The sequence below is a fragment of the Gymnogyps californianus genome, chromosome 20 (assembly GCF_018139145.2).
Source record: "Gymnogyps californianus isolate 813 chromosome 20, ASM1813914v2, whole genome shotgun sequence".
Taxonomy (NCBI): Eukaryota; Metazoa; Chordata; class Aves; order Accipitriformes; family Cathartidae; genus Gymnogyps; species Gymnogyps californianus.
In genome coordinates, this window is record NC_059490.1 from 1,787,704 (window position 1) to 1,800,552 (window position 12,849).

At 43.3% G+C, this 12,849-nt stretch overlaps 1 protein-coding gene and 1 long non-coding RNA gene across 5 annotated transcripts in view; both read right to left on the reverse strand.

Annotated features, from left to right (window-relative positions):
* Positions 1-12,849, reverse strand: part of AUTS2 (activator of transcription and developmental regulator AUTS2) — a 799,219-nt gene that overhangs the window by 141,023 nt on the left and 645,347 nt on the right. The window lies entirely within an intron of this gene.
* Positions 2,496-2,970, reverse strand: LOC127024298 (uncharacterized). Its single transcript, XR_007767542.1, has 2 exons — positions 2,828-2,970; positions 2,496-2,704 (listed from the first exon to the last, which is right to left on the reverse strand). It is a non-coding gene; the product is annotated as an uncharacterized LOC127024298 (long non-coding RNA).

The window sequence follows — 12,849 nt, forward strand, 5'->3', positions numbered from 1 at the left end:
TTCCAGGAAGAGCTGTCTCTGCTCCAAGCACCCGATGCCCACCACTCCCAGGAGGTCTCTGCACTGGGTTGGCTGTTGCTCAGCGCTTACCACACACACCACACAGCCACCCCTCACCCCACCCAACGACTGCAGGTGACACCTGATGACACTTTTGGCTGGGCCAAAGGACACAGTTGCTGTCATCAGTGTAAATTAGGGTAAGAGTGCACAGCTGGCTCCTGTAATCCCACGGCAAGTCTCCATGGAGTCAGCATTTTCCTCAAGGTCTCAGTGCCCACATTCACATGACTATGTGAGACACTCGGTTTTCCCTCAAAGAAGGAAAATTCCTACAAACAAAGTCCCCCTCATAGTTATAAGGAAAAGCTTGAAAATGCAAATGTGAGAAACTCGACATCCAGCAGAAGAAAGCGGGAGGGGACAGCTGTGACCTGGCCTGGCAGTGGAAGACCCAGGGTGGCCGGCTGGTGACTTTTCCCTGCACACGGACTGTGGTAGTCCTGGAAACTTCACTGCTGTGACAGAGTTAACTCAGATTTAAACCATGGCAAGAGCAAATGTGACTCCAGATTCCTTACAGTTACTCACGGCCCATCCCCAAACCCACAAAACCTAATGTGAAGCTTTCCTTTAATGATCACTGAATGACGCACGTACTACCAGCACAAACCTCTGGTAACCACATTCTGTTTCATCTGAGGCCAGATCAGATCTTCTCTGGTGTTTTCCACACCTGAAACAGCTAGTTTTTATTCTTGTAAACAATACAGCACCTAGAAACACACAGAAGCACAACATTTCCACTCTCCCGGATCTTAAGTTGGAGCACTGATGTTTCCCTCTTCTGCATCCCATGGCTGCAGGGTTAATAACAGGGATTCCTATGCAATTTCAGTGTTGCAATTCAAAATTTGCTCCTTGCAGAAGACATTTAGAAAGAAGGAAAAGCTTGGGGATGGGAGAAGGGAAAATAATTAATTCCTTGCCCCTTCCTGTTTCTCCTCGCCCCTTAAAAAGGTTCACAATAAACTCAACATTATTGCTTTGGTATTCAAGAAATTTTATATCCAGCCTCCACTAGAGGAAACGCTGCTCATTCCTATTAATCCAAGACTTTAACATGACAACAACTACATTAATGAGGTGTCTGTGTAATAAAAACACTGATCAGGGATGCATATTTATGTGGCAAACTTGTGATGCTTCAATTTTAACAGCAGGAATGGATGTACGCTCATTCTCAGCTTGGGATAGGCATTTTAACGTAGAAAGGAGAAAATTCCCATGACGGCCAGGCACTCCAAACTCCGCACTTCCTATACACCTTCGAGCCTTGTCCTGGGAAGCATCGAGCAGTCAGAGCCCTGTGGGCTTGCCTGAGAGAAGCAAATGCTGCGTAACTGTCAAATATGGGCTGGGATAATTTTTGCTGGAAAGGCATGTGTGTGCCATGCTACATCTCTTTGGAACCAAAGGGTAAAACCACTAATCCACTGCAGCAAGACCTTGGTCATACCCTAAGGCATCAATAGGTACTAAGCAAAGCTCTAACTACCATGCACACCTTCCAGGTCTCGTGTCACCAGCCATTCCAGGCTCACACCCAGCGCTGACTCTGCAAGCATGGAATTTTTGGGAGTGACGCACTGTTGAAAGTGCTGATTAGATGCGAGGGGGAACAGAAAGCATGTGCTGGGCAGTGAATCCACCTGCTTAGTCAGTCTTATGAGAAGGACTTTCAGATAACCCAAGAACACAAAAAGGCACTATAAAGGAGATTTATTTGGGTTTATTAGATGGAGAATAGACTACTACTTCAATCAGTGAAATTCTCCATGTGAATTGGAGGTTTATTCACCTTTTTATGTTGTCATTTAATAACCTCATAAGCGAAGAATTATGAAACCAAGGTAATATTGAACCACATTTTCATATTTCCAGTCACAAGCAGTTTTTCTGCTTTGCTAACTTTTAGACACTCAGCTCATATTCTACCCGCATCTTTAAAGGTCATTGTTCCCATTGGGGTTTTTGGTGTTTGTTTTTTTTGGTGGATAGAGATGCAACTGCAAAAAGGCTCATGGCTGCTTAAGTTCCTTCCTTCATCACTCTTCCCTCTCCTTAAAAAAACTAAGAAAGCTGCCAGTGTCTCTGTAGGAAAGGTTCTGAAAGGATTCTGGAGGCATACAGAGTCTTCAACAAATGTTTCAAAGCAGATTCATCATTGGCAGTGAATACAAGTTTTTGACTGATATGTAGGAAGAAGCTTGAATAAGCTCAGATCTCAGAATTGAAGGTTTTTCTAAAGAAAAAGCTCTAGAAATGCCTGCATTTAGATGGGGGGAAATGTGTGCGAATCAAGAACAAAGCCCCGAGACGCAGCGAGAGTGAATAACCTTTCAGATCAAGCTGGTTTCCCCACTAGAGAGAGTTCCAGCCTGCACGTTCCCATTTGATGCAAATGTCTGTCAGAATAGCACTACTGGATAATAGATAAAAGATTATCTGTGACATTATGAAAAATGAAAGCTTAAAAATGGCTACAAGTTCCATAAAAAAAAAAAATTAGATAGTCTTTCTGAAAGACAACAATAGCCCCTATGGTTTATTCAATACTGCAGCCCCGCTGCTGTCCACCGTTGTTCTAATGACTTGCATCGGCTCGTCCGTATTCAGCAGCTTCTCTGCTGCCTCCTCTCTGCTAAAAACATAAGGTCCAAGAAACAAGCCCAGTTATGATTCCTTTCCCTCAACTTGAAATGGTGATAGAAATTCAACTGGAGCCGCTCTACATGCAGCACACTTGATTTAACAAGAGAATTACCAATTCAAGGCAGGGATTCCCAGTGCAGGCAAGAGCCTGATTTTCATCCCGGTCTTTCCTGACCAGCCCAACACATCAGTCTTTCATTTACCAGAGGAAGTCCAGGCTGAGGACACCTTCGCTGCACAGATTTCTGCTGTGCACTTCACCAACAAAGAGAAGCTGCACGCTAAGGCACATTTAGCAGTGTGTAAATCTACTCCCCCCATCTTCAGCCACGATAAACTGCTCAGCTGAAGGTGGTTTATCGCAGAGGACCCAACCTACCACAGCTGCAGTCAGCCAGGACTCCCACCACTGTAAAACGGGGAGACTCAGGACATCTGTGCATGTGTTTGTCTCATTCAGCTGGTGTAAATTGGCATAATTCCACTGACATCAGCAAAGTCATGCTGATTTATATAAACTGATGATCTCACCCACTGTAATTACATATAATTTCCTATCTACAGAGACTGTCCTGTAACAGAGTATAGCAAGATCCTGGTTACTCGTTACATTCGTCTTGCATGCTATGAGAACCCAGTCTTAATGGCACAGGAATACAATCTAACCAATTTCAATGAAATCCACCTTTATATTCACAGTAATACAGCACTTTACATTAAATATAAAGTTCAGCCTAACTACACCAAATTCACAGCTATTGTTTTCATTAAGTGAAAGCACAGCGGAGGTCAAGCAATACAGATGCTGTTCAACACCTACATTTTTCATTGCTCAGTAATTCTACATTGTACTGTACAATTGACATTTGGGCAGTCGTGTTGAAAAAGCTGTGAAATTATATTGAAAATCTGAAAAACAAGCCCTGACAGGCACTCAGATAGTGCAATGATGGGGGACAGACAGATAGCGAGACAGAGAAATAATCCTGCCACCTTGTGCAACCTGTAATGATTATTCCTCTATTCTGTCATGCAGGTTGATTCCTCGTGAGCACCTGTATTGACAAAGCCAATGTCTTGCCAGGACACGCACACATGAGTCTCTGCCACAACATATGCCACTTACGGAAAAAGACCTTAAGTCTTCACCACTAGTATTAGCAAAACATTAGGGGTTGCAGAGTACCTGTTTTCTCACGTACGAGCACGTTCAAGGACCATTTCTGTAAAGACCTGAGGACCAGCTAAAACCTCTTGAGCTGCAGCAGCTGAGGATACCCAGCACGGCGAGATGGGGCCCTATGGAAAAGTCCTGCTCAACATGGATTTTGCTGCTTCATATTATCTGCAGAGCTGTTTTGCTTCGAGTCGCGCTGCAGCCAGGGAGACTTACTGGAGTGTGCATTAGAGGCTGGGATCCTGCAGCAGCTGCCCACATGGCACTTTATTCAGGAAGATAGAATCAGTCCACTGTTAAATTAACAACTGTGAACGGTGCAGAGAATTGGGCTGATGCTGAAGTTGTTTAACTTTGATTTTCGTTGTCTCATTTTTCCGAGCAGGGCAGCATTCCAACGCTCCAAGGTGAAAAATGCATTTGTGCTCTTCAGTAACTCTGAATAAGCACAATCACTTAAAATTGAAACCCATATCAGACATTTCCCAGGAAAATGACAATATAGAAGAGCTATAGCTACAGCCCCTAAGCGTCCAGAAGTACGAACTCTTCGTACCGCAGAGGGAAGAACTATGCTTCCCTGGCCAATGTCTGCAAGGCAGAAATGGGCTGAAAACTTCCCTGTCCCAGGCTACAGAACTACCCAGAAATTGCAGGCTAACAATCCATCCGGGGTTTAATTAATACATTCTCAGAAAGCCACAGTACTCTAGCTGTTGTTAGAGATGCTGATTTTTCAGTGTGGTTGAAGCTTCATTTATGATTTCAGTAAAAGCTCCTTTTTTTTTCTCTCTCTCTAGTTAAAAAATGAGCCTCTAGCTACAAATTGGACGATTACAGACAGTATTGTAGAGCAGCAGTAAAAAAGTGTTAATGAGCTGCAGGATATCAGAAACAAAAAAGAAAATATTTCCCCCGCAGGCCAAACAAAATTAATTTTAAAAATTAATGTAAACCACTAATGCAGCAAGTGCCTCCATTAAATTATGGGGCTATGACATGCACAATGCAATATTTTTGCCATTGAATTTGTTATCTAAAAGGTGTTCATTGTTTATTATGGTGTGAAAAGCTGTTTTGCTCCAGATAGGCTGGTTCATTAAGAAATTGGATTCTTGCCATAGCCCTATTTCTTAGCAATGAAGCGATGCCCTGTAGCAAAAAATGCAGAGAGCAGCTCTCTGTTTAATATCAGAAATGTAAATCAAAAGACTCCAGTCTGCTTTTTAAATGGCTTTTGGTCTTTACAGAGATGACATTCACCCCCAAATATTTCACATTGCTGGCTGGTCAAAATGGCTTCTACAAATTCCAACTCTGCTGAATGATTATCATAACAGTAATCCCTGTCAATGAAGGGTTTGTAACCGTTCGTGCTATTAAAACACTTTTATTTCTGCTGTTTCATTCATCATGCTGTAACAGGTTTGGTTTTAAGAAGGGAAAGAAACCTATGTTTTAACTGCCTAAGGAGAAAATAACATTCTGAAAAGAAACAAGGTATGTACAATTATACAAATGCTAATGACTTTTAACATTCTAGGGTTGAAAATTTCACATAACTGGATTTTGATGTTCCTCTATGTGCTGAATAGCACCTTTTCCAGCAAAGACTCCCAGGGGTTCTCAGCACGAGAAGCTGACACTGAGAACCAGGGTCGGACCCCTGAGAGCGTGGGACCTTGCTGGGGGAACAGGAGGAGGTACGGCCTTAGGGAACAGGATGAGGCAGGGAAACAAGAACAAGAGCTGCTTTTGCTTCTTGAGGTTGATAGGAAACATTGGAGCTTTTGCTTCTAAATAACAGTGGGGAGAGAGAAAACAAAATCTAACCAAAAGCCCTCTATTGGCATATAAAAAATTACGCTATTTAGCAAAATTAGATATTTTGTTGGCCTTCATTTATGAGCCAAAACACCCTGAGGGGGACTACTTACCAACTTTAATTAGTAATAAAAAGCTTACAAGTGCCAGGGGAGCCAGAACTGGAGTCCACGGGCCAAATCCTTCGCTCGAATTACATCAGTTTAAATCTAGGTTCTTCTTACCTTCAAAGAAGTTGCTGTGTGCTTTCCATGGGACAACTCTGTGGCCTCAAGTCACACTGAAGACAGAAGACTCGTGCTGTGACTGATGCACTGCAGATCTGTCATTTGACCAGGTTTAAAAAAGATTGTTGTCAGGAGATTTTTATGTGCTTGAGGCAAGAGGTATTGGGGATTAATGACTGTTTGGGGTGTTTTTGTTTGGTTTTTGTCTTGATGTATTTTGCAAACCTCCAGTTCTTAGAGAGCTCTTTGAAATTCAAAAAGCACATCAGGACTTATTCAGTAGCCAGCAAAGAGCAAGAAAAAATGCGTAAAATTCTGGTGAAAAATGCTCATTAGTGAAAAAATAGCTCATTTTCAAGGCACTCACCATGTATTATGAAGAAACACATGGACAGTTTGCTGTGAGCGAGTGGGTCTCCCTGAGCAGGGAGCACGCTGCGATTTGCCACCTTGCCCAGACTCAACTTTTATTCCTCTGCCACTATACTGGCTTGAAAATGAATAGTATTAAAGCAATAATGGTTGGTGTACATCCATGGAAGTCTCTGAGATATCAGCGTCTCTGTATTGATTTTTACTATAGCCATATTAGTTTCTATAGTTAAAGGAGTATATATATATTTATGTATATGTGATCTTCAAGTTAAAAATTTCCAAATGAACAATCCTCCCTTAAAACAAGCAAAGGGACTAATTCTGCTGCCATATACTTGACTGACTGTAGTTTACCTCTACTGACTTTTAGCTAATAAACTTCCAGGTGAGGAGATAATTCAGCTCAGTTTTCTTCTATTGATCTGAGACACTAAATTTATACAAACCTTTCACGGTGAAATCAAAAATCACATGAGAAAACAGGCAGTGCTAGGGGACAGAGCCTGGACGCGAGATCAGCTGGAGCATGACTTATCATAAACCTTTCATCAGCTCTTCCTGTGAAATTTAATTTCAACTCTCCCGAAAGAAACTTCACCAACTGCCAGACCCAACTTGAAAAGCTTGCTGATGGCCAGCGTTAGTGAGGCCAAAGACAAGGCTCTCGCAGTGAGAGGCTGCACAGTGCAGCCCAGCCCCGCTCCCAGCGTGGGGGCAGAAGGGAGCCCACATGCCATCGGCATCTTCCAGAGCTACCGAGCAACCCTGCAAGTGGAGGACTTTCAGTAGTTGCCCACGGAGGAGAGGAACCTCCCATTCCCCCCCGACACAAACCTGTTTTGTTTTTTTTACTGACGAGGAGATGGTTAGAAGTGTAGAGCCTCTGGCACACAGTTGGGCACCCCATGTATACGACAAGCACCCACACACATTAATATGCATTAATTCAGTACGATGCCTCTGCACATCACATGCTTTGGCAGCTCAGCAATGGTCAGGTGAAAAAAAATACGATTTTTTGACCCAAAGAAGGGTCAGGCAGGAACAAACAAGCAAGCAAGCAAAATCACTTCCAGCCCTCTCCATCAGGCAAAGGTCTGGATCAGAAGGTCATTTCTGGAGCAATTACCTATTAATCCACGAAGCAACACCTTTTCCTGCTCTAGCTACCAAAGTGCTTACATTTTTCAGGCCAAAGAGAGTTGACAAACGAGCCCCCCTTGCCTGAGACTGCTACATCTTGCAATAGTTTTATGAATTTCAATTTGATATTGTTTGCATGTGTTAGTCAAAATTCCCTCATCTTACATTACAAGGGATCCAAACAAGCAACCTTCAGCAGCAACAACACTCAGAAAGGGACCAAGGGACCAGTTCGATAGGTTTGTGCAGACATAGTGATCACACACGCACAATGAGTGCTGCTGCTCTCTGTTAATCAGGTGGAGTTGTATTAAAAAAACCAATAAAAAATTTTCAGAACATAACAATACAGAACAGTATTTTACTTGTTTCTTCTCCGTCGCATCACTGATGAACAAGCACAGGGAAACCGAGGTGGGGTGGTACTTGATGCTGATGTGAATACAGTCAAATTTGATCCCAGTTACACTGGTGTAAAACCAGTCTTTGGGATTATTCTGGATTGACATGTGAGCCCCTGAGAGCAGGCTGTATATTGCCATCCGTATACTGCCTCTGCGGATCTGACCTACATCGTTGGAATGAGAGCGGTAGCACAAGCATTTGGAAGGGATGCTCCTCTATTAGCAATGAGATTAATTAAGATGCCGCTGGGCACTTCTCCACAGTCAGGCCCGGCCATTAATGGCCATTGATTTTTTTTTAAACAGCATGTACAAGTTCAAATGTTGTAAACTCCACTAGATTCCCTTTCCCTACCTTCGTCTCCCCTGCTAGGGGTTAACCACGCCGGAGATAGGGAAAAAACCAGTCCCCTCCTTCCTTTGCCTGCGGCACCAAGATCAGGAAATTCACTGCTAATCACTGCAGTTGTGATTTCTGATTTCAACTGGCAGCACAGAGAATTGAACTCTAGTCCCCTGAGTACAGCAGGCTTCGCGAGGCAGGCCTTGAGCTTGTTATAACTGTGGTGCTGCCATGTGGTTATCAATTTTAAATTAATCTCTCCCCCCATGCACACTTATCCTCCCCCACCATCTCTTAAAGTGGCTGCTAAAAATATAAACTCCAGGATACCTTGCTCTAAGACTTAACTAAGTAAAAATCGGGATACTATTAATTATATGTTTCCTTCAGCCTCAGCACCTGGAAAAATGGATTTCTGCACTGTTTCAGGGATTTGCCTAATCCACTTCCTGCAGTAAAGCCAACCACAGCTCTGGCCGTCTTAGCATCCCGCCATGCAAATCCTCCCTCCCACGACGAGCCCCGCTCAGAGGAGCGGCCCCTCTGCAGGGCTGCCGCAGCAGGCGAAGCGGGGCCTGGCAGCGGTACGCCAGCCAGCCCGGGAATTTGAAGCTGTACGGGTTGAGTGTGTGCTCTTCACTCAACCAAACCTGCCCTGCTGAGAGAGGCCAGAGGTTGCAGACATCTCAGTTACTCGACTTACCCTGTCTCCAGTATTACCTTCACACCGCGCCAAACCTGTGCTGTGCAGAGCGGTCAACTCGCCGAGAGTGAGCATGAGGATGCTGTGCTACGCTGCACGGTCCAGACATAACCCCTGACTTCAATCACCACCTGCCCCGACTGGGTTTGTAAAAATTACCCCCAAACCCAACTTAACGGCTTGGCTCCTTCATCATGCTGGAGTCTGAGTGTTTGTTTCCATTCAAGAGCAGCCTGGTTAATATGGTCCAGGTTTTGTAAAGTCTTTGTAGTTGGCCATGTCCACCTGAAATAACAAATAGCTGCACACTGGCACGGTGCACGTGACAGCACACGTCTGCCTGGACCTTCCAGGGCTTTATCTTCTGCAGCTGCAATTGCTACGCAAGTCAAATTGCAGAGGCACCAAAAGGGAGGTTGCCTGGCTTACGAAGAGGGACTCAGAAAAGCAATCGGCTGGCATTTGAGCAGGGGCTACGCCACCACCTTGGTGACAAATTTAAAAATCTGTGGAGGTAAGTTTATAAATGACTGCAGGCTTCAGCATCCAGTTTGGAATCTATAAACTTCTGAAATCTGTTAGTACTTTATTTGTAATGATACTGCCAATAGACTCCCCCCCACAAAGGTCGCAGAAAAAGAAAAAAGTCTAGACACACTTTCCTAAAACTCACTGGGGAGTCATTTTAAAATCACTTTATGAGGAAATAATTGAGGTTCTATATACAATACTCCCTTTAAAAAAAAAGAGTAACGCGTCTGACAACCTTAGAAAGTCAGAAGGTTGTTATAGAGAAGAATAGTTCTCTGTTTGGAAATTTAAATACTATGTGGCTCTAATTCATAAACATTTAAGATTTTATAAAGCTGGTGGGAATAAAAGAACAAAAAAAGCAAAACAAGCCAGAGCCAACTAAAAAAAAAAAACCCAAACCAAACTGCCAAGTGAATTAAAACCATCTCTGCCGTTGCACCCCACTTTCCTTGCTCTCTAATGCTCCAACCCAGAACGCTGCCCTTCAATATGCCACAGAATAAAACCACTATTGTGTATATCACACAGCATAAAACCATTGCTGTGTACATCACACACCACAGCAAGCTGAATTCATACCAGCATCACCATATTTAACATTATCCCCCTAAATATGAACATATGTGTATGCAAAATGGAGTGATCTTTCTTATCTCGCTGGCAGCTCTGTCTTCTCGACAGCAGTGGGAAGCAAACACGTTTCTACGTTACACCTCCTCCTCACTGAAGTGGAAGCTCAGGGTACATAGTGTGGCTGTGACCTTCCAGGCCAGTCCTCCTGAGTCCATCCATCAACCTCTAGCAAACATTGAGGACGCAGTCAAAGAGGAAAACAGAAAGGCTGTATCCGTGCATGGCGGCGGTAGATGGTGTAGTGCAACCGGGCAGCTCTGCAATAGGACAGATCTTCAGTGCGAGCAACAAATACGTAAGAAACATGAAAGGCTTATTTCTTCCCCCATAATCATGGCTTCCAATTGCTGCCTCATAGCTACGGGAAGCTCCTTCATAGCTACAAGAAGCCACTGAAGCAGATACTGACAGGGAAGATGCCGCCTATCACCTTCTGTGTATTACTGCATGTGCACTGGCCAGAGAGGATCTGGGGACCACTGATCTTCGTCATTCAGTCTCCACACCTCCTGGAGCCAGGAGGTTACCAACACTATCTATTTCAAGGGGAATACAATATAGCTGAAAAAATCACCACAAAAAAATAATTTGTTATTCTTCTTATGTCTCTCTTTTGTTACTCTTCATGCCAGAGCTGCTGCTTCATGCCAGTTATGGAGAGAGGTTCAAGCAGAGGAACCATACAGTTTACCTCAAGACAACTCTATATTGAAACCTCACCAAGTTTTTCCTGACTACAGATAAACTCAAAAATATCCCTCAAAATGTAAACCCAGGAAGGGACTTTGGGAAATTCTGGCTGCAGATGAACTGACTGGTCAGTATCTCCACGGGACTGACCCAAACCCACGGCTCACCCATCACGCCAACTTTGGGAGAGTCTGGATTCTTACCTGAACTTCACGGCTCAGGCCTGTTTCTAATTCTAACTAAATATGTTGCTCCATGCTGTAGCACCTGACTTCTTTCTGGCCCACCTCAGCTGCCTTTTTGACCTGCACACCCTGCTGAAGAACCAAGATCAAGAAAGTTATGCCTACTGAGTGTGAGGATTAGTGAAAAAAATCCACACAGAATGTCAATGAGGTAGGGGCATCACACACTTCTCACATTAAAATTCAGTAGGTTTTCTAGTCCTTCTGGCCTCGGTGCATTTGCATAGTATAGGGTCAGAGAGACATCCTGATTCCACTATAGCTGCACTGTTTAAAGAGTCATAATGGTGACATATGAAAATAACCCAACTTTAATTGATACCCGGGCTGCTGGCTGTTGAATTTGAAACTCCCCCTGGTCCCATCTCTTGTATATCTAATGTACAGTACACTCAACAGCAGATGCCAAGAAGGCAGCCTGGACTCTCCGTTGCATTAGAAGAGCTTTAAAAATAATTGTGGAATTGTCCGCAAGATGTCCACCCTACTTTTCAAGCTTCTGAATTTCTTAGTAATGCCCACTGCAGCAGTAAATGTTCTCAGAGCTGGCAAGTTATTTAGTCGCGTATCCCAATTGTAGCATCTCAGGAGATAAACCCAGGGGAAAAAAAATGCATTTTTTAGTTCAAGCTTCTTGTTAGGCTTTTACAGTTATTTTAGTATTTTATCAGAGGTCCAGTTATGACTCAAACTTTATCAAGAGTAGCAGAGATGTAGGTGTATTTATTAAGTTCTCTTCTTGCAGCTATCAATTCCCAAATCATACAGACAAATGGCAATTACAAATGACATCTAATTCCTAGCTTGGGCTCAGTCAGCCATGACGAACTCAACGCAAACCGTATTTCCTAATAGCACCGCTGCTGGGCTCAGGACCACAGATTATGGGGCACTGAAAGATTCTTGGCAGAAAACATAGACCAGATTGGTTTGCTTATTTTTTAAGCATCATATCCTCCGTAACAAGAAAGATGGCTAATTCTACTCAGAAGAGGGAAGAAAGACTACCTGAAGAGTTATAGCATGGCAATTATAATTGCATTACTGCTTAACTACTCATCACTTCTTAACCATCATTTCTGTGGCACTTTCCATGATTCAGTTCAGGCTCAGTTCTGGGATAGAATAAAAGAGAAACACTGTTTACCAGTGAGTCACTCAGCTGAGAAAATAATGAAATTCTGATAAAAACCCATCCCATATACTGTGAAACCGTATCGCTACTGTATTTGCTGGTGATGCAGAAATGAGGTACCACTGCACTTTGCATTGTAGACCAAGACTAAAAAGCCTATTATTTAGTCTCCTAACATTACTAAACCCTTTAATGGTTCCAACCATATCTTCCATTTATGGAAAAAGTGCTTTTAAAAATTAAATCCTGTGGGTTATTGGGATGTGTTATTAACAGAGAACGTTCAACAGTATAAAAGAGTGCCAAGAATAAGGGGATGAAATTGTAGCCCCGTAAAGCTGGACTGAAGTTGTAACAGAGGTACTCAAGTACCAAGCAGCCACACTTGAAGGAAAATGGTGAAAGTGCTGCTGTGCCCTGCAGCAGCTATTGCTGTGTTACTGTCCTCTCTACAATTTTGCTATCTAATTAATATTTTGCTGTTGCAAATATTTCATTGAAATTCTCATTTCTGTTGGTCGCTCTTCCATTAATGGCCTTGATAGGCAGGAAAAAACCAGGAACTTTCTTCCAGGCTAAATAGGTTCAAAATTCACTGTTCCACCCAACAAAGGGCAAGTCCGGACAGACGTGTGGACAACAACCCACCTTGACCACAACTACATCCACAACTGAGAAACCTTCCAAAAGCTTTTAAACTT